The sequence below is a fragment of the Cyprinodon variegatus genome, unplaced genomic scaffold (genome assembly GCF_000732505.1).
Source record: "Cyprinodon variegatus isolate N-32 unplaced genomic scaffold, C_variegatus-1.0 Scaffold469, whole genome shotgun sequence".
In the NCBI taxonomy this organism is placed as follows: domain Eukaryota; kingdom Metazoa; phylum Chordata; class Actinopteri; order Cyprinodontiformes; family Cyprinodontidae; genus Cyprinodon; species Cyprinodon variegatus.
The window spans coordinates 604,469-628,967 of NW_015150922.1; the positions used below are offsets into that span (position 1 = coordinate 604,469).

Genomic DNA, 24,499 nt, shown 5'->3' on the forward strand with positions numbered 1-24,499 from the left:
AAGTTTTAGAGCACTTCATGCTTCCTGCAGCTGACCAACTTTTTGGAGATGCAGATTTCATTTTCCAACAGGACTTGGCACCTGCACACAGTGCCAAAGCTACCAGTACCTGGTTGAAGGACCATGGTATCCCTGTTCTTAATTGGCCAGCAAACTCTCCTGACCTTAACCCCATAGAAAATCTATGGGGTATTGTGAAGAAGAAGATGCAATACACCAGACCCAACAATTCAGAAGAGCTAAAAGCCACTATTAGAGCAACCTGGGCTATCATAACACCTGAGCAGTGCCACAGACTGATCGACTCCATGCCACGCCGCATTGCTGCAGTAATACAGGCCAAAGGAGGCCCAACTAAATACTGAGTGCTGTACATGCTCATACTTTTCATGTTCATACTTTTCAGTTGGCCAACATTTCTATAAATCCTTTGTTTTTATTGGTCTTCAGTAATATTCTAATTTTCTGATATGATGAATTTGAGATTTTCATTTGTTGTCATTTGTAATCATCAAAATTAAACAAAATAAACATCTGAAATATATGAGTTTGTATGTAATGTATGAATATAATATACAAGTTTCACTTTTTAAATGGAATTACTGAAATCAATCTACTTTTTCATGATATTCTAATTTTATGACCAGCACCTGTAGAGTGTTACGATTGTCATTAATTAAAGGTTGGACAGAGGTGATCCTGGTTACCCAGAGTGATATTTATCAGAATAATTTACTGTGCGTGACTGACAGGAGATTTTTTTTCAGGTTTCCATTTTCTTTTGTAGACTTAGGCTCCGAAATCAGGGGTGAGACCTGAAACCCTTTGTGCTTATTTATGTCCAAAGTCATTCCCTGCTTAAGCTTTCATTGTTCTCCAAATTGTCTGCCGAGGGACTGGCTGAAGGAATGCAATAGTTTTTTTTTTTTTTTTTTTTTTTACTGCATGAAAGACTTGTTCATTGATCTTAGTACCTGGTGGGTGGTCGTTTCCGAAACAGACAGAGAAAAATAAACCAAGGGAAAGGCGGATGAATCCAAGATCTGCTGCATCATTTTGGTAAATTGTGATTAAAATCCAGTGAGTCCTTGTCTGTTAAACATTCATAATGATCTTTGAGAGCTCCACCGCTTGGGAACTTGCTGTGTTACAACCAGTGGGCATTTGTTAGTCTGAATATGTAGTACAAATATTCTCTGGAGATTTATACAACAACAATTTATGGGAAAAAAAAGCAGGCAGGCTTGCCTAATTGCTTCACGTTTTCAGGGTTTATGTTGTCGCCTGAGGTTGTTGCTTTCCACATTGCAGTAGCAGGCGAGAGAAAGCAGAGGGCAAATAGAATGACATGAGAAATGAGCAGCCACAACCACAAACATCAATGTAATTTCTTTGATAGACCAACATAAATTGTGAAGTGGAAGAAAAATGATTCACGGTTTTTCTAGACTTTCATTTTGCGTGCATTTTCAGCCTCCTACATACTTGCACAGAAATGACAAAAATAAAAACTATTTTGTGAAAGTCTCTGATGCGTATTAGGGAACATCTGTGAAAACAAAATTAGTATAATGTGAGATGAAACGTGTTAGAATTTGTTTCTGTGAGATAATACCATACAGTAGCAGCCATTCATGGCCCTTCCCAATCATAAGCCAGCCAAATGGCAGCCCACTTCCCTGCAACTCCCAGCAAAATCCCCTCCAACTTCCAGCCACTGGAGTGAACCCCTCCTTCTCCTGGGTATGCATATTTTTTTACTCTGACTCCACACCTTTCACTGAATTACAGGGTCTGACCAGGAGATGTTGCTTCTCTTTAGATCTTATTGTCCACAAATCATGACAGAAAGAATATTGTAGTAGAAAGATTGATCTTTAAAAACAAATTGTAGGGGATCAGCTAAGGACCAGCCAAGGGCCAATCAAGGAAAGTGAGAAATTTTGAATGGCTACTACTGTAGCTAGATTTATAGGCCTGAATGTAAATTGCTCTGATTGGTGGACCAACTACTTCTCAACTGATAAACACAGAGATTCGAGCATCAATCCCCTTGGATGCTTTTATTCAACAAGACAAGACAAGAAAGGTGGTATCATTGTTCACAGTGCCGTTACTAGTGGTACACCTCATAACTGTCTCTATAAAAACAATCAAACTGGCACACTTAAGAAAAATTTTTAATAAGTTTTGGGTGAAAAGAATGTGTAATAATAATAATAAGTAAAATATGACTGGGGACATAAAAGTTTAATAACAAACATAAAAAATTGCTGTTCAGACTGCAAATGCTTTGAAAAAAGGTACATATTTCATTTTGTACAGCATATAAAACTGAGCTTTCTATGTAAAAATATTGGATTTGGGCCAATCAGACTGCTGTAAAAAAGTCTCATATAAGTCACATACAAATATCCAATTTTGTTCACATTTACCTGCTGTGTAAACACAGCTTATTATAACATAAAGGTACATTTCTTCTAACCATCCCTTGAAGTGGGAATTACAGAACAAAATGTTATGTGTCGCTTTATCAAAATGCAACATTTGCTACAGGGATATAACTAATGTTGCCCTATATCTACAGCATATTCAGCATTCATAGTGTAGGTAGTGAAACTGAGAATAAGTAATACATTAGTAATAATACGGATTATTAAATTAAGTCCAAATAGCACTGTTAAAATTAAAGTAGATTTTTTTAAAGCCATTTTATCACACTTACTGGGGGGTACCATTAATGCAGACTGTGCTGTAATACCTATAAAACCTGCTCAGGTATGTTAACATTCATGCACTTCAAATGAAAACAATATGAATTTATCAACCATTAAGCATTCCTACCATTCACTACTTCAAAGTTTCAAACTTTCACAGAAAACTCTCTCATCTGTCCGCACTGAATGACAAGTGCTGTCTGGGAAAATATGACTGTGATGACAGCATGGTGTTAAGGATGTTACTGAAAGCAAAGAAGGAAGGAAGGAACAAAGATTTGGAGGACTGCCATCTTTACAGAGTACACTTTAATATCCCGCTGCTTCTGAAGCTGGAGCGAACCCTGGCTGACTGCTGTATCTGTGGATCTTTGAGCTGACGAACAAGGAAACTCTTTGAGGGAGATTTCACAGATTTCAGCTGGGTTTTACCTCTGTATCTCTGTGATAGTGATTAAAGGAAGGCATAATGAAACGTAATACAAACACATGTCACTCAGCCACCATTTGTAAGGAGAGTGGGGAGGTAACGATGAGAATAAAGAGAAATGAAAACCAATAAATGATTAAACAAAAACGTAGCTGTGGAATAGAAAGAAACAGAAAAGGCCGTATGGCTACAAACCTCAGCTAATTCTCTGGCAGAGACAGATAGAAAAAAAGAAGTGATGTGGAAGTCCTGCAGTCTCACTGCTAAGCTCCCTCTGCAGATTAAACTGTATGGTAGAGAAGAGGGATGAAGAAGACGGAGAGAAAGAGAAAATCTGAAAAAGTCAGAGAAGAAGCTGTAGAGGGAAAATAGGGCTTTGTGGTCTGGCGCTAGTTTGCTATGTAAAGCCATCATGCATGCAGTTGGGATAGGAGATGAGGGAGCTGGAGCGGAGCGTCGATGAGAAAGCAATAACATGAGTGGAGCGCATTGGAAAAGAAGACTGAGATGATAAAATGTTAAATTGAGAGGAGAAGAAAGGGAGGGAAACGCTTAGGCTGTGACTTCGGAAGATTGGCTTCGATTGTTTCTGGGAGTTTTGTGTGTATTAGTGTGGCTGGAAAATGAAATTGTTGTGGTTGAACTTGGCTCTGCCACGAAGCGGAGCTGAGGTCGAGGGGGGTGCTGTGAAGGGGATTCTCTGGACCACAAACCCCGTATGTCACTCTCTGTCCTCTTCCCTCTATTCTCGTTAGCTCCTTATAGCACAAACACACTCTGATCCTGCAGCACTATTAGAAATTAGATATTGGAAACTTACTATTAGTAATAATATTCATCAAAAGCTTATCATTAAAAGTGGTGAAATTATTTTATACAAAGATTTTATATATATATATATATATATATATATATATATATATATATATATATATATATATATATATATATATATATATATATTAAAAATATATAATAAACAAATGCAGAATTTACAATTGCTAATAAAGGATGAATAAGAAACTCACCATTTATTAATCATTGGTAAAAAATATTGTTCTTAGAATAATAGGAAATACAGATAAGCAAACCCTAAACAGAATGGTTGCTGTCGCTAAGATGATGTCAAACTTTCTTTAGCTATGTGCATTAAAGTTATGAAAAATATTTAGAGTAATCTGAGGGAATAAGAGCGTCTTTTTTCTATGCATGTCACTTTTAATTTGCGTGGTCCCACAACTTTTACCTCATGGTCAGTTAGGTAAAAGGTGTGGGAACCACCATGTTCTGCATCAAGAACTGAGGTTCTCCGATGTTTGAACAATTGAATCATTAAGTGAATTTAAAATTTGCATCGTAGAAAGGATCCACTTACATCCTTAAAATTCAGCGCTATGTGACTGGCATAGTTGTTTAGGTACTCATTAGCAGATATATGTAGAAAGTAGGCCATGCAGGAGGCTTTGCTTTTAGTTTTAAGCATCCAACATCCTGTGGTGAGTGAGGGATCTACACTGGGCAAAGTAAATGAGTTCATAACTGGTTCATTGCCATGGTATTTCTGTTGAATGATTTTTTGTTGGCAGTGGAGCACATGTGCTGCGAGAGTGGAGGCTCTCATGCAACTGAATTTTTCAACTTTTCAAAACCAGCCTGGTGATAAAATTATGATTAGATGCTACAATATAGTATGTACAGTATAGATATAGATGTCCAGTATGGATTTTTTCTGTTGCTACACCACTTAAAAAAGATTAGAAACACTGCTAGTTCAATGAGAATGATAAATAACATATTTCAAAAATATGATTACATATATTTGGTGTGCTATTAAGCAGTGCAATTGCAAATTTTTATGAAACTGGTTTTCGGAAATATCAAATTTGATGATCAGTGTTTGTTTTTGAGGTTCTAACAGTATGCCTTAGTAATAATGATATAACAACAAGAATGCATATTCATTATGCAGTTCACATGATTAGAGTAGATCCTCAAATTGCTACAAAAGCAAAGAAATAGTAACATAAAAGCCTGGGTAAATGCATTAGCCCTATTGACTGGTGGGTGAGAAGGGATATGTTTTATTCAGTTCTTGCAGTAATGGAGATTCAGTGGAGTGAGTATGGAAAGGGTGTCACATGCTCATGTTTTGATACTCTAATCAGGAGCCAAACAGAAGAGCTCTGGATATATTAGAGTTTCAGAAGATTAATGGTTGCACTCCCAAAGAGAGGATATTACAGTAGTAGAGTCTGGAGGACATAAAGGCATGGCAGCAGTAGATTATTGTCAAAAAGAAGGGCAGGTTTTACATGATTTCCATTTTCACATGTATCATTACTGTAAAAGTCAATTTCAGATGAAATTTTAGGTTAACTTTTCCCTAGTGGTTATTGCATAGATAAAATGTTCTGCTATACATTTACTATAAGTGGGCGGCACAGTGCTGCAGTGGATAGCAACGCTGCATGCCAGGTTTCATTCCTGGCATGGGGTCTTTCTGCAGGGAGTTTGCATATTCTCCCTGTGCATGCCAGGGTTCTCTCCGGCTACTCTGGCTTCCTTCAACAATCCAAAAAACCATGACTGTTAAGCCATGCATACACTGTGCGATTTGTTGCCCTTTTCGAGCCGACTTTCCTGTCGTGCAAGAATTTTCCGATCGTGCCGACTTTCAGCCTGATCCTGCGTTGTGTAGTGTACAGGGGGTAACTAGGGGTGATCAGCCTCTCACGACGACCTCTCGATCAGGAATAGTGAAGTTGGCAGAAAAATGAAACATGTTTGATTTTCAGTCGACCGTCGCGGGCAAATAGCTCAGTGAGCAAACAAGGATTCTTCTTCTTCTTTTTCCTCTCAGATAAAAATACAAAAGCTTGACGGGGCTGTGAGCGAAATGGAGTTCTTTCTATAAAAGTGACAAACCGTCGTAGCCACGTTTGCTCAACTAGGTCTTTGTCCAAATACATCATCGCCTTTTCTTCTTAGGGCTTTCAGCACAAAATTGTACAAATTGCTGAGGCAGCGTGTTTCTCTTTACTGAGCTTCATATTCCTCTTCTACTAATTTTGCTTCCGGATAGACGAGTCTGAGTAGCACCATCTCACTGGGGAGCTGAGTCCGACATGGTTTTTAGACATAAAGTGTGAGCAGGTAGATTGCATCAGAGCGTCGGGCCGCACAGTGTGAGAACATACATCGTGAGCTTTGAACTCACACTGTACGACAAAACCCTACAGTGTGAGCTGTAGCTTCATGCAATGATTGCAATAAAATCCCACAGTGTATGCACGGCTTTAGGTTAATTGGCTTCTCTAAATTCTTCTTACAGTAGATATGAGTATATGATTGAATGGTGGTTTGTTCTGTTTGTCTCTATGTTGCCCTGCATTAGGCACCAGCACCCCTCACGACCCCTGCCTGAATAAGCATGATGGAAAAAGGATAGATTTACTCCATTGCTTTGTTTAGCATCTCCTTAAAAGGAATACACTGTAGACTATGTGATGGAATCTTTTAGTGGTTTTAAGAGTATCTTTTTTAAAGCGTTGGCATTGCTTGTTACGGGTAACTGGCTCATGCCTGATGGAAATTTGACGGCAGTTTGAATCTGGAATAAGAATCAGAAACTCTTTAAAGCTCCCTTAGCAACACAATATATATTTACCTCTCCCTTCTAAACTGTGTTTTCTCAATAGATGGCTTGTTTAAAAAAGATACAACAAAACTATTTTGTTTAGGGGAAAAGAAAGCCAGAGTAAAACCAAAAAGGAAGGGAAAAAAAAAGAGAGGACACAACCAGAGAAAACAAACCTGGCAGAGTTGAGGACACTAAATGAGTAAAGTCCGAATATCAAATTCTAATATCTTTCTGCTGTATGTGGTCATTTCCATAGATGAAGAGGGGCTTGTGTTAAAGGTAAATGTATGAAAAAAGAAAAAAAAATCTATTGAGAGGTGAGGAAAAAAAACAAAAGCAGAAATAGGCTCAAAGAGAGGAGTAATATAACCTGATAGATTACGTAGGGAGCAAGCAAATGAGAAATAAATCGATAAATAAATGTTTGTTTAGGCTGGGATGGTCAAGAAGTACATTGAAAGGGAGATCAGGGAGCAATCTAGACATCAGAAGCAGAAAAAGACAAGGGATGCCAAGTCTCTGGGAATCAGCAGGAGGAAGATGAAGATGGAGGCAGTCCCCTCCAACTGCCAGAGGAATCAATAGCATTTCTCTGTCTTAGCTTTTCTTCCTTTTCCTTCACTGCTCTCTGCACCCTTCCATCATCTCTGCTTGCGGCGACACAGCTGGGAGCGGGCGGACTGCAGTCGAGGCATGAGCCTTTTACCCTTACTGTAGTTGCCCATTTTCCCTACGAAGCTTCCTTGCAAAAAAAGGCTCTTTATCTACTTTTTGACTCATGGGAATATGCCCAACAATTTATCTCTGCTCACATACCCAATCGGGCAAAAACTAAGGTCTGTTACCTTTCTTGGAGGGGTTTCTTGTTATTGGCAAGATGTGCTGACCTGCCAGCAGCAGCCTGGCCCTGTTGGAATGCTCCAGCCTGCCTGGTTTGAGCTGAGCTGCTTTGTGGGAACCAAAGGCTCTGTTGCTATAATTACCCATCCAACTCAAAACATCCCTGACCTTAATGCCACCTCTTTCCGATTCACCACCTGACCCAGCCCTCCGAGCAATGATTTGGACTGTTTCAGACATACATGGATCCCAGTCCCGGTTCTGTGTGTTTGCACTGACAAACAGACATGCTTTCACTCACAGCTGGCTCTGCAGACACTGGCATCCATCACATCTCGTGAAACCTAATCTCTCTGAGAGGTGGAACATCTGCAGTGGCACACAAGTGCATGTGCATACAGAGGCACATAAGCCCGAACCACAGAGATACTGTGAAATATCGGTCAAGGGAGGACTTGCTGATCCTCATACATGGCATGTGGGGAGGCACCTCTGACCTGAGTACAGTAGATGCAGTCATAAAACAACTTAAGGTCAAAATCCCTAATGTGCCAAGAAGACCTACAGACAGCAGCAAAGGCATTCTTCTATTCAACAGAAAAATGCTTTTTTTAAAATTTCGTTACCAAAACACATGTAGTTCTCCAGTTGATTTTTTAAAATAGAAAACTTTATTTATATTTCAGACAAATTAAATCAGAAAACTGTTATTAAGATGGCATGGGTTAATAATACTTTCATTTTAATGTAAGACAAGAAGTCTTACATAATTGTAAAGTCGTGTTAACAATATTTGTGTTCAGTAGGTAAATAAAGAATTTTGTGCAGCTGGTTTAAAAACACTTTGCCAGAAATCCGATAAATAAACTTCCATCCCCTAGAAAATGTTCAGCCCATGACATTTTTGAAGAAAAAGAAGAAAACAGAGAAGGAGAAAACCATTTTTAAGCACTTTACTGTGAGTGGCTAAATGCTAGCCGCTGTGAAGGGACAGTGAAGCTGGGATTTATTTTCATCTGGACCCCATCTGATAAGACATTTAAAATGTTTTTATTTTTGTTGTTTTTTGTTCAAGTTAATTCTTTAAGGTATAATAGAGGACTTCGGCTGATTTTTGAAAAGACCCGTCCTTTTGTGCTTTTGCACAACCCTGTACCCGCTCCCGAGTGGGACCACCTATTATAGGCATGCAGGAGCCCATTTCTCCTCGTGCACGCTCTGTTTAAAAGTTGCTGTTTGCATCACTCATACAAGCTTACTTTCCAAAAGAAGATTTGCAATTTTTCCACTATGTCAGACTCACCACAGGTAAGTGAAAATGGGGAAGAGCACTTAGGATGGCCTTATGTAAACATATTACCAGAATGATTGACAATTAGGAGAACAAATTATTTGGAAGATCCACCTGGAAAAACAACATCTTCCACTATACCTTTAGGTCTCAAATGCTCTTGTTCAAACCCTCCTCTCTGGTTATAACACATTCATGTTACAGATTATCCTTAATTTAATCCTCGAAAAATGTCCTATTTTTAACAGAATAATTAATTCAGCATTTAAAGAAAACAACTGCTTTCAAACGTTTGACTGATTCAAAGAAGAACTTCTACTCTAAAGAAAGTAAAATGTTTTTATGTCTTTTTTTCAACCTTTCATTTAAATGAGTCAGTATTACTGTATCTAGCTACAACAAACATGAAAAATTCTTCGAACAACTACAAATTGGATCGTGAGCGCTAATACTGTACACCAAGCTTATCCATTAATAGTAAAAGATATACACTGCAGCTACAGCTGTGGTCCGTGCTCTCTGTCTGTAAATACTCATTCCATACTTTCATTAAGTAAAACAGACAAACTTAAAAGATAAGTGGTCCCCCCACCTCAGTTTAATGTAATATACTTTTAGAAACAGAGATGCAAACTGTAGATTACAATAACAGTCAGACTTTCGTCAAAAACGTATTATCTACCCAACTGATCGACACTCATCCGCTTATTTTCATCCTTCATTACTTCTATGCATATCTTTATACCAGACTCCAGGATAATACTTCAAAACAAAGTCCATTTATAAATCTTCTCAGTCTGAGTCTCCCTGTCTGCGTGTATATTAAAAATTAAAAACACTTAGACTGGTCACATCTAAACAGGATCTATCAAAACTGAATGGAGGTCATACTGAACACACTTTAAGAGTGACAAAGAATGTCTTCTGTTAGCAAGCCTATCACAAAGTGTGCGTCTGTTGTGCTATTTTGGCATAAAGTTCACTTCAAAATAAGGCAGGCACAATAATGTATCAACTGTTCAAACTTGGAGTACAATATCATGAAATGTTTACAGATTCTTTGAAAACACTGATTTGTTAAACCTTCACTGTATTTCTGGAAACAAAAAGAATGTATTCCATTGTTTTCTCAAATATTTCTATAATCCATAGTTTCACCAATTAAACTATTTGGAATTGCTTGATATATCCATAAAATTGATCTAAATTGTTTGCTTTGATATTAATAATAGGCTGTATGCCTTGACGCATATATAGGAATAGTCTTTTAAATCCTTCAACTATTGGGTGCTATCTTTTCTAAAGGTTTGTCATGTTCTTATAAAACCAATACTGTGAGTTATTTTATCCATTAAACCATAACTTTGCTACACTCCATTTAGAGACCTAAATAGATAATCGGGTATTTCTTAAGCATTCTTCATTTTTTAAACTTTACAAACACATTCGACAGAGCAGGTTACAGCCAAATCTACTGTGGAATTAAGTCCTTGCTGGAGCAGACATGTGGAATGTGAGACCTGCTTCATTATCATGTTTTTTTTCCTATTCATGTGTCTCATTCTCTTAGACTCAAACCTATCTGCTATAAGAGGGCATGTGGGATTGATCTATACACCAGCAGAGGTCTGTAACGGGCGCTACATAGACAGCGTTTGAACAAGACTGCTGACTGCTGTCAAACCCACAGTTATCAGCATGTTACAACACATTACGGCCACTGAGTTACAGCAGTGGCATAAAGAGACAGGAACTGCAGCAGAACAGAAAGAAATCATTGAATAATGCAGAAAAGAACAGTGATTATAGAGTCCTCTGGAAATCCAGTAACAGCTATAATCAAAATCCTCTTTAAACAACAAATATATGTTTAAATAGATTAGAGTCCCCCACATATCAATGCACAGTGAAGCACGAAGCCCCTGGCTGCCCAATCTGTGAAAGCACCATTTAAGGGTTTAAGGGATGTGCCAGGAGCAGGGGTCCAGTCATGAGAAAATACCTCTGTGCAGGTCTTGAGCGGGGATCGGCAATCCCAGAGGAAAGGAAGCTGTTTAGAGCATCCTTAATCTCTCATCAACATTAAAATCATCTCTATAGAGCTGCCTTGAAGCTATAAGAAGTGCTATACTAATCTCTTACCGTGTTTGATAGAAATATAATGACATTTTTTTGGGTAATACTTTTCTATACACCGATATATCACGATGAACATCAACATTGACAGACATGGTATTCTTAATCTAAGGCTATGATTTAATAAAATGGGAGAAGAACATGTTAAATGACAGATTAAATTAAATGTGGATCAGGCTAAAACTGTGATCTGAATAAACTCACAACTACCACACAGAGTGTATAAGAGATTCCCTATGAAATCCCACAGCGGCTACTTGAAACACTCATTAAACAACTAATCAGCAACAGAGCAAATGTTAGGTGTCACTCAATCACTCCTACCAGGACAGAGTCAATACTGTAAGTGCAAATTGCCTATTTTCCAGGGGATGTATTGTCAGAAGAAGTTAAGGCTGCTGTGCATGCAAAACACTAACAGATGCTGCAGACAAAATCTCAAGACGCTCACTCACCATATCAATATCCTGCAAGGAACCGTCGCTGGAAACAAAGAAAATGAAATAAAGCTCTCAGTGTGGCAGCTCCAAGCTTGCTCTGTCCTCCCTCTGCCTGCAAAACATCCACCGTGGCTACAGCCCAAATAATCCACCGTGCGTCTGTTTCGATCTCTCACTATCCCTGCCTCCCTTTCTCTCCCAATCAACTGCTCTCTCTGCCTCTCTCTCTCTCGCTCTCTCTCTCGCTCCAGTAATTTCCAGCCTGGTATGTGTGTAAGTGTACATGTGTGTGCGCGTTTGTGTGAGTGTCTCTGACTCTGTAAGGTAGCTGCTGAGTCCTCCAGAGTGTTGGATAAAGGCAAGCTGGTGCAGATTTAAAGATGCAGACGGTAAAAAAAATGCCTGAGAAGTGATCCTGGGGGCAGTCCAGGCTGTGCCATCCCCTTTCTAGGGCTTTAATATGCATGGATAAGAGGCTGAAGTGTTCTCATTTTTATTAAGTTTCATTTTTCATAATCCTGCAGTGGTCAAATAAATGCATTCGTAAATAGAAATGAAACCACATATCTGACCTCCTGCCCTGTGATGGACTGGCAACATGTCCAGGGTGTACCCCGTCTCTCGCCCATAGACAGTTGGAGATAGGCACCGGCACCCCTCACGACCCCAGTAGGGATAAAGCGTGATGGAAAATAGATTGAAGGATGGATATCTGAGCATATCACAGTATTTCAATTTAAACTTCTTTAAATTTCTCAATTATCTTGTATATTAAACTAAGTTTGCAGTTAAATCTCTGTTGAATTTTGGCAACAGGCTATCTGGTATAACGCTGAGAGGGTTTGAAGATTAGAAGATGCTGTAATCACAGACGCAATTTATCTGCGGAGACAAGATGATCTTATCTTCAGTGAGCAGCAGCTCCTTGATAAGCCCATGATATTGCCTGAATATTTATTGCTATTAAGGCCAGCACTTTTCTGTTTCTTGGGGAGAGGATTTAATAAAAAAAAAAAAAAAAAAGGTAAACTGTCATGGTTCAGATTTGAGAGTGGCATTTTCAACAAATGCATAATTTCTTTGAGATAAAGTCCAAAACCTTTTTTTAAGAATCGTTTTGGTAACAGTTACCAGAGTTAACAGGGTTCCGTTAAGTGGGGAATTAAAAAATCCTAAAAGAATCACTTGCCTCAGTTTCAGGTTTGTAAGGATGGGTGGGTTTTAAGTAGTTACATTCACTCAGTAACATTTAGTTACTTTTTAACAAAGTGTACTCAGTTTATCATTAGCCTAAGTATTGCTACCTTTGAGCAGAGTCCTTATCATTTAACCCAATATGAGAAGCTACAAAAGAAAGAACATATTTAACCTTAAATGCACCAGACAGACAGTTAAAGGTTCACTAATGTCTGTTTTCTCTTCTGACTTGGACAACTTTTATTGTCCTTTTGTATACAGTTGCATACAAAACGGAATTTCGTTTTTATACACTTTTATACACAATCTTTTTTTTGTTTTTTTATGTTTTCTAATTCATTTCAGTTTCAATGCAACAACATAGACAATTCAATTAAATCATACGAATATATTGGTTAAGAGTGTTCTATCCCAGGAAACAGCTGATTTTGAGTCATTGACTTTGCATTGTCTTATTTCAAGTGAATATTGTCTCATTATCTTATTTTAAGAGTAAAAATACTCATTAATCTGCTCAAATGGACTTATTTCAAGATTGTTTTTGCAGTGTATACATAGTTTAATATTTTGTGTTTTAAAAAAATGAAAAGTTTTTTTTTATTGGTATTAACTACTTTAATTTAGTCTAGAAAATAAAACAGAGATTTCCAAATAAATTAACATTATGGTCTGTCTGATTACATTATTTTAACCAGTAAAACATTCATGTATCTTTGATGTTTTTAAGTACTTTTACTCGAGTAGAAATATGTAGAAATGGTAAAGCTTTTACTTAACTATTTTTCGGTAGTCTACCCACATGTAATAATAGGCATAGAAATACTGTTTTTTGATTTCAAAAGATATAACTTGTCATTATAAAACTAAAATTACACAGCATTTTAAAGGTTACAATGAAACTGTGACTTTAACTGATACAAGCACATGGTCCTCCTCCCCCAACACAATGACCCCTTGGATGCAGATATTGCTGATTTCTGCAAAGTGAAATGAGCTGTCGGAAATTAGGTCACAGCAAACCAGATTTTGTTAAAACCTTGATTTTTTTTTAGCTAAAATTTTCTGTTCAAATGATTTCTAAAATTTCCCATGCTGAAATACCCATGCTTGCAACGAGACACAATAATGTTAATAGTAATTGTACACTGTTAGGCCAAGGAAGTACATATTTCGCATGACTAACGTTGTGCTTTGGCACCAATCATATTTTCCTTACAGCCATTATAGTTTAATGGAAACAGAGGAGAAGAAGGAAAATAGAAAGTAATACAGAGTGAAAAAAAACAAAACAGAAAAAGGACTCAGGGAGAACCAGAAAGCCACATTGAGCATTTGATAAATAAGCTGCTACATGGTATGTAAAGTCTATATTGATTGAACAGCAGTTGAGTTTTAAAAATCATGTAGTGTGTAGAAGCCTGTCCCCTAGGCCTTATTAACGAGGCCTTATTCACCACTAATAAGTCCACCTCAGACACTTGTGGACCCCACTTTAGATAAAAAAAAAAATAGTTTTTGTTATCCTCTACAAAGGAGATATAAGGCATAGGCCAGTATGATATTCTCACAGTATGATAACCAAAGTATTTTTTATGTATTTTCTTTTTCAGTTTCTCTCTGAAAATCAATAAGCATATTTCTTTTCAGAAAAGCCACATTATCACACCATTAGAACACTAATCCGAGGTGAAAAAAAAGAATGTGTGAATCTGCTTTATGCCAGTTGACTGGCGATTAGCATCAACCTGTTTAACAGTTGATTGTTAGATTCTTTGTGTTGCTTAATGTCTTTCATGCAGACATAAAAAAATCTGGTACATGTCTACGGTTTTAGGTGTACCACACAAAAAGTCAGGCAGATTTCTGTAAATCAGACTTTTCATAAAAACCTCTTACTTCATTTGTATGATCTGACGCCACCTGAAGATGTGGCCAAAACACATTATATGCTTCAATGTTCAATTTAGCCTTCTTAGAGAGGTACATAAAGTAACATTTGTGTGTTGGTAGCTTTAATAGCGCCAGTCTGACCAGCTGCAGTCACATTCATTTATCAACCGACACTGTAGCAGTCAGCTATACATAAAATGCTTAATAAATAAATAATTACAGCTAAAATAGACAGTAAGTGAGCATGACTATCCATGAAGAATATAGGCTGCAGTTTCTTTGGTTTAGCTGTTAATGTAGTTTAAGTTTAATATTCACTGTTTTCATGAGAACTGATTGTTGTGTGTGACAGTGAAGTATCCTCTGCTGAAGTACAGGAGCAGGTACATTTAAAGACCCTTTTATCTTTTAACAGCTGAACATTGTTCTGCAAATCCATATACATTACAGTCATAAATATAGTGAAGAGTTAAAAACAGAAATTTTAATAAACCTACAGTATGGCTGGAGATAGAAATTGGAGACAACTAAAGAAATCAGACACTTTGATGAAGAAACAGTAGGTACAACTCCAGGATAATATACAGCATGAGAAGCGCAAAGGAAACTCAATAAAGTATAGAGTGAGGAAAGTGATAAGCAAATCGGACCATGTGCTAAACTGCATTAAGATTCAGGCTTGCAGCAAAACACCTTCAGCACTGAACATATCTTTCATTTTCCAGGTCTACAAAAATAACCGTTTTTTTTTTTAGTTTTTTTTTTAATCTGCTTTGTTATAATAATTTAAGTTCACCCAGACTGAGTGGAGATAGTCTGTGATCAGTGAGATGCAACAAGCTCTTGGTCGAATTCAGGTAGAGACTTTAAAATGGCTCCTCTACCCAATAACAATATAACCCTGATTGTTTGGCTAAAGGCTTTGTGTATTGAAGGTAAACCTCTGTACAAGTCTTAAGTTGAAATGCTCAGATTTTAACTTTCTGGTCTTTTTTTTATTTTTCGCTTTAACCCCAACATAGGGATGATGCAGCTACTTCCATGTTTTACAATGATGTATATTGAGTGAAGTTATTTTTCTGCTACACTGGTGTTTAAATGAAGGGATAAAAGTTAAATCTCTGTCTTATATCCCTCTTGCTCCACATAGGTAATAGGTACAATACGGCTTGAGATAAATGCAATTAGGACTTATTATAGCTTTCTTTTGACCACTTTGCCACACAAATTGAGGACTGATTGATTTAAGGCGAGGACTTTGTTTTTTTTTTACGAATGGTGAGGTTTAGGGCTAAGGTGTGAATTGGGTTTAGTTTAGTTATGTAAAATTATTTGTAAAATTTTCTGATGTAGGCATAAAATGTGGCCAGTTTTAATATTAAATAAAGTTTATCATGAGAGATGGAGGTTATAATAATCCCCTTAATAGCTGCAAGGCGAGAAACTCAGCAGGTCTTCTCGGCACATACATTGAAGTGAATACTGGATACAAATTGGGGAACTTTGAGTACATTGTGACCTGCAGCTGTTAAAAAAAAAACAGCTTACACAACTGATGAGTTTGGTGAGTTTAATGCCTCTGTGGAACATAAATGTCCTACAGTAATCCCCTGACCAAAAAAAAAAAAACAATCTTGAAATGTCAGGAAAAACCGTTTCAGTGCTCAACTAAAAGGTTTTCACAAATCTGCTTAAGAGTTTCTCACTTTTTCTATGACAATATTTTTGAATAGAAAATCATAAAAATGCAGCATAAACATCAATAGATGAAAAAGTGATGGCCTAAAAATCACTGATTGCTGAAAGAAGAATTGTATTTCTGTGACTTTTAACTGTGGTCGTACTTAAATATAAACCACTGAGGCTGCTATGATCTGATATGTAAGATTTTAGTTTGAGTTTTGATTATTTTTGCTGATTTGCTCTGTAGCTTTGGTGCTCATATTGTATAATCAGCTTTTTTGACATGTTTACCTTGTAGTTCACGTGTCTGAATCCTCTGCTGTCCTTTACTTCTCTTTTCATTTTACTTTCTGTCTCTCTGTCTGGTTTCCGGATTATTTAGTGACCTAGATCCAAATAACCATCTATCGTACTACAAAATATTTCTGGGTCATTTGTATTCTTTGTTAGATCCTCTCTTGTGTCCGACTGAAGGAGCATGTATGCACATTTCTGCTTAATTCAAGTCTGATTACGTGTTTACTTGCCCAAAGAAACTAATGTGGCTCACAGACCTTATAATAGCTTTTTAGGGGTAGGCTGAGCGATTTATTTCACAGTACAACTGAGATAAGCACCAAATTATATCCAAAACCTCTTTTGGAAGTGTTTCAATTCAAAAAGTCTGGTCTACGTTGTAGATATGAAGTAAGACCTGTTCCTGTAGCAAGTTGGACTCCAGCAGGCCTGCTCACTGTCAATGGTCCTGTTCATAACCTTTATGGACAATATTTCTAGGCATAGGCAAGTGCTTGAGGTGGTTTGGTTTGGGGACCAGCGGATTTCCTCTCTGTTTTTTGCAGGCAAAATCCGAAGTTGGGCTGTGTGCAGTAGAAGAATTTAAAGTAGCCTGGATGAAGATCAGCCCCTCTAAGTCTGAGTCCTTGGTTCTTGACCAGAAAAAGGTGGCTTTCCCTCTTCAACTTAGGCCAACAGACATCTCTGTGCAGCCGCAGCCTTAAAGTGGACGTCTCACTGTTCTGTTTTTGTGAAAAGAGAGCTGAACCAAAAGACAAAGCTCTTGGTTTTAATGGTCTGTTAATGTTCCTACTCTCACCATTGGTCATGAAATCTCGGTTCTTACTGAAAGAAGATCTCGGATATATGCCACCGAAATGAGTTTCATCCACAGAGTGGATAGGCTCTTCCTTAAAGAAAGGATGAGAAGAACGGTCATCCAGGAGAGGCTTTGAGTAGAGAAGAATCAGCTGAGGTGACAGGAACATCTTTCCAGGATCACCCCTGAATGCCAACCTCTGGAGGTGTTCCACACCAAGAGGAGGTCCAGGCCTGAAACTCCTTTGGCTTCCGCCAGTAAACCTTTAAGAGGTGTCTGGATGTCTGGGAATCTCTTCTGAGACTCTGCTGAGCGATCCAGTCCCACAGAAGCTTAAGATGAAGACTATGAATGTTTGACTTAAACAGCAGGCTTTCAAAGTGATAACTGGCTTAAAACATGTGTAGCAATAGCTTGAGGTGAATTTTAATGTAAAATGAGATTATTGTAGCCTAAATAACTGCAAACAGACTCATAGAGGCTGAATTGAATGGTATTTCAACAGCTGTATGAAAGTAGTGCAATTAAACCATGATGGTTTGAACAACACTGGTTATGTTGAGAGAGCTGAGAGACTTGTACAGCCGCTGCATAGCTCACTCCAATGAAGAAGGCTATTTTAGGAGGAATGCAGCGAGGCCTGTGCATATAAGAGTAACAATCTAATCACAACCAGAGCAGAAATGGCAAATTTGGTCATATTTATGAAATAGTCTTTGTGTTCATAATTTTCACAATTTTCATCACTGCTTCATTAGAGAATGGGCTCACAACTCTCTGTTCTTTTTATTAGTTAAAATAGATAAATGCAGTAGCAAAAGCAAACCTTCTCCAAGTAAATCATTGCCAAGGTGACGTCCTGGGCAAAGACCTTGAAAGGTGACTCATGGCTAGATTAGTGTATAGTTTTGTTTATTGTATTTATTAAAGCCCATCTGCATCACTTCAAAACTGCCCCAAATGAAGCAGTCAGACTTTTAGCTAAAAGCAAGTACAAAAAAAAAGAGCACATATTGTATTTGTGGTTCTTTATTCTCCCTATTGGCATTCTATTGAACAATTTTTTTTATTTTAAAGTTTGAAGTTTAGTTCAGTTCAATTCAGTTTATTTATATTGCACCAATTCACAACACATGTCATCTCAAAGCACTTTACAGTTCAACCAGATCTTACAGTCAAATTGATTCAAAGTTTTCTATCTAAGGAAAACAAGTTGATTGCACTGACTCATTCACTCAAATGCAATCCCTCACACTAAGCATGCTTGTAGCGACAGTGGAGAGGAAAAACTCCCTTTTAACAGGAAGAAACCTCCAGCACAACCAGGCTCAGTGATTAGTCTATCCATAGCGGTTGGTTTTAGCTGGGATTGAAAGTCTCTTAAACTGATTATTTTACAATACTCCATTTCATATCAGCTTTACCAGTTTTTGTGTTTCTTTATTTCTTCAATTTGTTGAATCTCTGATATATTGCACTAAGATAACGTTTCTGCTGACTTCCTCCTAATTTGCATATGTCAGAAATCGACATCTTCAATTTACCAAGAAGAAAAAGAAAAAACAATTTCAACAACTTGTTTTAACAAAAGTGAACCAGTAAATTATGTTGTGGAAAATTAAGCTTCTCTGTATTTTCTCTTCTACCTCATTCTCACAAGATTTCTGAAATAATGTAATCTTAAAAAAAAAATGCTGTTTTTATTGCCTGTACTCTTGCTTCAGTGAATGTCAGGAGGTCAAGTAATTGCTATTTTAGTTGGCTGTTAACCTCACTGGGCCGTTTGGCTCAAAGGACAAAACAACAAAGAAACATAGCAGCATGGAAGCAAGTTTTCCTGAAACTACATGACGAGAAAAGCCCTGTTATGATGTAATTCCTTAATATAGTTTATTTATTATATTTTTGTTTCATTTATCATGGCATTAATATAAATTACATGAAATTTAAATGTATTTAGTTGGCTGCCTTCTACTGCATTTGTTGTTTTTTTTTTTTTCAGACCTTTGCAGACTGCTTGAGAAGAAAATTCCTTTACCAATTAAAGAAACCCAATAATGTAATGATGCAAGGTTACAAACTGAAATAGTAAAATCCATGCAACCACATGGGTCAACAATACATTCAGATTTGTGACTTTTACCCCCATCTATTGTACCAGTATCAAATGTGTTGAAGTATATTGTGTAAGGATGTTAACAGACATGCAATTGGTCAAGAACTCTGCAATTAAAGGTGCTTTTGTTTATAAACTTCCAAAGTGGGATAAGTAGAGTATAATTTGATGCTATAGCGGGAAAAACAATAATGAATAGGTGCAAGGCAGAATTTCTCAGTGAGAAGGCTCTGGTTTCATGGCTGTGAAGGTTAAAGTTCTGTCTGTAGCGAGCTACAGAGGAGTGGCCCATTAAAGCCGTGACATTTCAATAATTACCTTTAATCTCAGCATCACAGATAATCAAAGAGCCACCCACTAATACACACACTCACATAGACACCAACATGCTAATCCTTGAACATTAATGATTTATAACATGCACATACACAGTTTGTGCACATGTGATAAGGTTTTAAGAACTAAGTCAAAATGTTTTCCTAACCATTGTAATGAATATTTGAAGCTGTAACAAAAGAAAAAACCATTAAATTTCATTGGTGCTTGTGTGGAAGTTGGCTTCAGGTCCTCTGTGGATTCAGACTCTGTTTTTCTTCTGCTTTGTCATGCAATCCCAAACCGAGCTGATGCTGAGACCAGAGCTCCGTGAGAGAGAGAGACGATCCCTTGCTGTACTTTTCTTTCTTAGTGCTGATGATAACTTTTTTTTTATGACTGTGACTTTATGTTTGAGTCATCATCAGACCCCGCAGAACAAGCAGCAGATCATATGCCTCCCTAATGGTCTTGCCAGACATAGGGGAATCTAAACATTAATGAAGAGGAAAACTGTTTTCCTCATAGCTGCAGTAGAAGTTTTAAAGTCATAGTTTAGGATTTTCTAAGTGACATAGGGTTAAGAGCAGTGATATTAACTGTAGTACTGTGTTGGTATCTTCATTTAGTACATATCCAAATTAGTTGATACTTGCGACTAAAGCTAAGAGCTGGCAGGTAAGGACTAGAGTACATTTCTTTGACATAAAACTCCAATTTCCAAAACATCAGAGCTTTTTCATAACGTTTTGTTGTCGCTGAAGACCCACAACGCAGGCAGGAGGCAAGCAGAGCATTTCAAGACTGAGAACAGAAATAGTTCACTGTTTAGCTTTCTTTAAAAAAAAAAGCACTTTGTTGGCATAAATGGATTTATTTTCGACTGCAGCAGACGCACAGATGTGTTTCATGCTCAAAATGCTTCATTATCCCTTCCTTCCTTTAGGCGCTGTTCTGGCACTTGTCAGTTCTCCAGTCATTTGTTTTCCACAGTTGGCTGCTAACCATTAGCGACTTGGCTGCTTGTTAGCGGGATGGCAACTTCCCTGGTTGCACCTGGACAATTACAAGCATAATTTCATAGACGGAGACCCTAATGCAGCTAACAAGGACTGCATGAACAGTCAGAGGAATGTCATGGGAAAGGCTGTTGACTAGAAGTCTAACGAAGGGCAACTTCTTTGCTCCTATTCAGCTCTTGCTCTCTCTCAAACCAGATTTCATTCTTGAATACGTTTTGCTTTAAACTTAAAATGTGAACCTTATACTTATTAGCTATAAGAAGTGATAGTTAAGACCTTTTATCTTTTGAATTGGCCACTTCAAAGCGCTAAAACCCTCAGTTGTGGTTAACCTTACAAACTGATTTCAGCTGAAGTTTACAGTATAATGCATTGGCAATCTCTCCCGCAAAATGCATCATTTTGTTGATATTTTCCACAAATTGTGCAAGCATTTATATTATTGAAATTTTGTGGTGCCAAATAAAAGGAAGGGGTTAATGTCCAGGCCACACTTCTCAAGCTTTGTTTATAAAGCAATACAAAATTATTGTATCATTTTGCTTTTGTTTCACAAATATCTATTACCTTGTGTTCGTTTATCTAATTAAATACCAATAAAATTTGTCTGTTGAAGATTGAGAAAATGTCAAAAATATCATGGGCTATGGCGGCTACTGCAAGGCGTTGCATTTGAGCATATGTAATATTTTTATATTCATTATAACAGAAAAAGTATGTCGTGCACGAGAGACCAATCTGCTGCCTGGCAAGAAGGTGTAACTCTGCACCCAGGTGTAACAGAGAGCAAAACAAAGAAAAAAAAAACTGCTTAAAAAAAAAGAAGCAGTAACAAGTGAGATAGCAGCTGAGCGGTCTTCAAGAAGGTCTTTTATTGAACGCTAAGAACGGAGAGTAGATGATGAACACCCAGCGTGCTCTTTTCACTCCAAGTATATTGCATTTTGGAATATCGAGCAAGCTGTTATGAGGACGTGTACAGCCCATCCTTCTGGGTGAACACACACACACAAACACACACCAAAGCTCACATTTTTATTGTAGCATTGAAGTATTGGCAAAAAATAAAAAATAAAATGATATTTACAGAGCTAGACATCCTCTGTCACAAACACAGCTACACATGTGTGCAGAGGCTCGTTTACTTTTTTCCTCACTACTGAAAGAGCGGAAATGATATTCTGTGCAAACAGTGAGAACAACAATAAAATGGGGGGTTGTGTGGTGACAACAAAACCAAAGACACAATAAAGGAACAAGAAGCAGTGAATAAAAAAAAAGCAAAATAATATCAGAGTGAGGCATCCTTTTTATCTGGCACTGCAATGTTGTCTTTGATGATGGAGTCAGTGTGTGAAACACAACAGAAGACATATTTTCTGATGTTTGGAGCCAGTGGGTTCTTTTCAAATGGCAAAAAGACAGACCATTAATCATGGATGCTGATTTTAAAATGAGTGCCAAAGAACACAACATACAAGCTTGTGCAAAATCATTTACTTTGTAAAGCTACAGACTCTCAATCTCAGAGCAGCTCCACCTAAGGTCTCTAAGGATCTGTAGATAGTACAGCAAAGATGCAGATATGTGCAGTTACAGCAAAAAACACAAACTATAATTGGACAGCTTATCTGTGTTTACATAAATAGTGCAATGACTATAAAATTATACAGAGGGCTGTCAGGTACAGGCTGTAAACAGTCAGTTAGCAAGCGTGCGCCAGTCCTTATGCCTGCGTGTACACACACAATGTACACCAGTACATGTGTGCACACGAGTCATGGAGAAGTGGCTGTCATTCTGATTGGTTCCTGCAGCCGAGGGCAAACCCACAATAGCCAATTATCTGTCATTATACACCGCCGCAGCTCTTGCGGTCTGGAAGCCTTATCTGAGACAGTGTGTGTATGTGTGCGTGCATTAAAGCGGGAGAGATTGGCAAATTGCTAGTTATGTATTTCAGCATGCAAAAAGACGAGAGGGGACATGTGGAGGAGGAGGAGGCCAAGTCGAAATATTCAGAGGGAATATAAAAGGAGGCAAAGAAGAGATAGATTATTATTTTTGACAGCCGTAGAGGAGATGGGATCACAGGGAGCCACAGACCTCCGCAGAGCTGCATGCCGATGACAGATGTTTGGTGACCAGGACGTGCCTGATGCGGTGCGGCAAATAGTGTTGAAGGGCCGCAGATTGAAGAACTCTGTCAGTTTATTGATATTCCATCATGTATGAGGAGCATGTGACTATGCTGTGCGAGCATTAAGGAGGGAGTCTGAGCATTACCCTGCATTTCATGTCAAAGATCTTACAGTGCAAGAGCCAAGTCTGCGGTTTTAAAATGCCACCAACTAGTCACAGAGTCTTGTTTGATTTAAAAACTTTTATTTTTTTATTGTACATTGGATTAAAATTCCTCATATGTCTCCTAGGTTTAAAAACTGCTGATAAAGCAACCAGTTCTGGTTTGCAGTGAATATTATCTCAGAGGTCAAATTAGGAAAGAAAAAAAAATGAAAAGAATTTAATTTAATCTTTAAATCCAACCACTCGTTGAGCCCAAACTACTTAGGGATGCCCTCATTTAGATGTCCATTGTAATCTGTTATATCTCAGTAGTAGGGAATTCAAATATTCTATTCATGCTTTGATTTAGCATTCCTGTACAACAATGCATCCCTTTTGAAAGATGTGTTTCATTTTGAATTACTGTACATTTTGCACCGTGTACTGTATGTTTATTGGGATAAAGGCCGCAAAATATAAGATACACTACTATGTCTGAAAAGAGTAGGCTACGTTTGCCATTCACTATTTGATTTTGTTTTCTTTTTATAATTAACAAACACTTAAACATTTACATAGAATGAAAATTAAGGAATGCTATTAACATTGCTGTTGTACTTTGGTTAGTTCTGTAGTAGTTGCTCGTGTGTATCTATCTTTTTGAGCAGCTTTTGAGCAGCTTGGAAAAGGGAATTATCGACTTGCACTTCCTTCACTATTAGATGCATTAGTGGGCAATGCTTAAGCTTTCTATATTATATACAAAAAAAAAAAATTGCAGTCATAAATTGGTGCTAGAAGTCCTGCACACTGGGAGCCTCTTTACAGTCTCATGTTTTTCTTTTCCCTGAAACTCTTCAACTACAGTCTTGCACCTTCCACAGCCCAAATACTTACATAGAAGTATTGGACATATATTAATGCAACTGGTCAGTTCACATACTTTAAGGCATTTACCTTGTTTTCAAACTCTTATATGTATGCTCTGTGGGACAAAAAGGGTTATTTCTGTTCCAAACTCCCAAAATCGTAACCCGCAGAGGATTTGTAAGAAAAGGTCCAATAAACATTGATTATATTGACTCAAAAAAAAGTCTACACAACTTGTAGTCTTTCCTGCATTTTTTTTTTCCTTTTCTGAAGACAACATTATCATTGGTAAGAGCCAGTTTGAGATATTTGTGGAAATCTGATTTATATCAGATAATGGTAATGTTGTCCCTGACAGGTGGAAACAAAGGACTTTTTCTTTACTTCCTCATACAGTGTAAATGTATGTGTTTGCCACATGCTACATTACAATATGGAAGATATAGTCCTTCAGGCATTATAGATGGTAATGTGAGCCTGGTCATAGCAGCAAGCTTTAACAGATCTGGTATAATGAGAAGATCGCGGTG

The 24,499-nt window shown here is 37.6% G+C and overlaps 1 protein-coding gene across 16 annotated transcripts in view; it reads right to left on the reverse strand.

The window, feature by feature from the left end:
- Positions 1-24,499, reverse strand: part of LOC107094191 (receptor-type tyrosine-protein phosphatase delta-like) — a 213,406-nt gene that overhangs the window by 131,635 nt on the left and 57,272 nt on the right. For 7 of the 16 annotated variants that reach the window (XM_015389649.1, XM_015389647.1, XM_015389643.1 and 4 more), the window contains exon 1: positions 11,510-11,811. The exons of 1 other annotated variant lie outside the window; for it this stretch is intronic. The gene's annotated coding sequence lies outside the window, so the exon portion shown is untranslated. Of the gene's footprint in view, positions 1-11,509; positions 11,812-24,499 lie in introns of those variants that run through there. 8 more of the 16 variants (XM_015389656.1, XM_015389655.1, XM_015389654.1 and 5 more) reach the window with 3 other exon arrangements.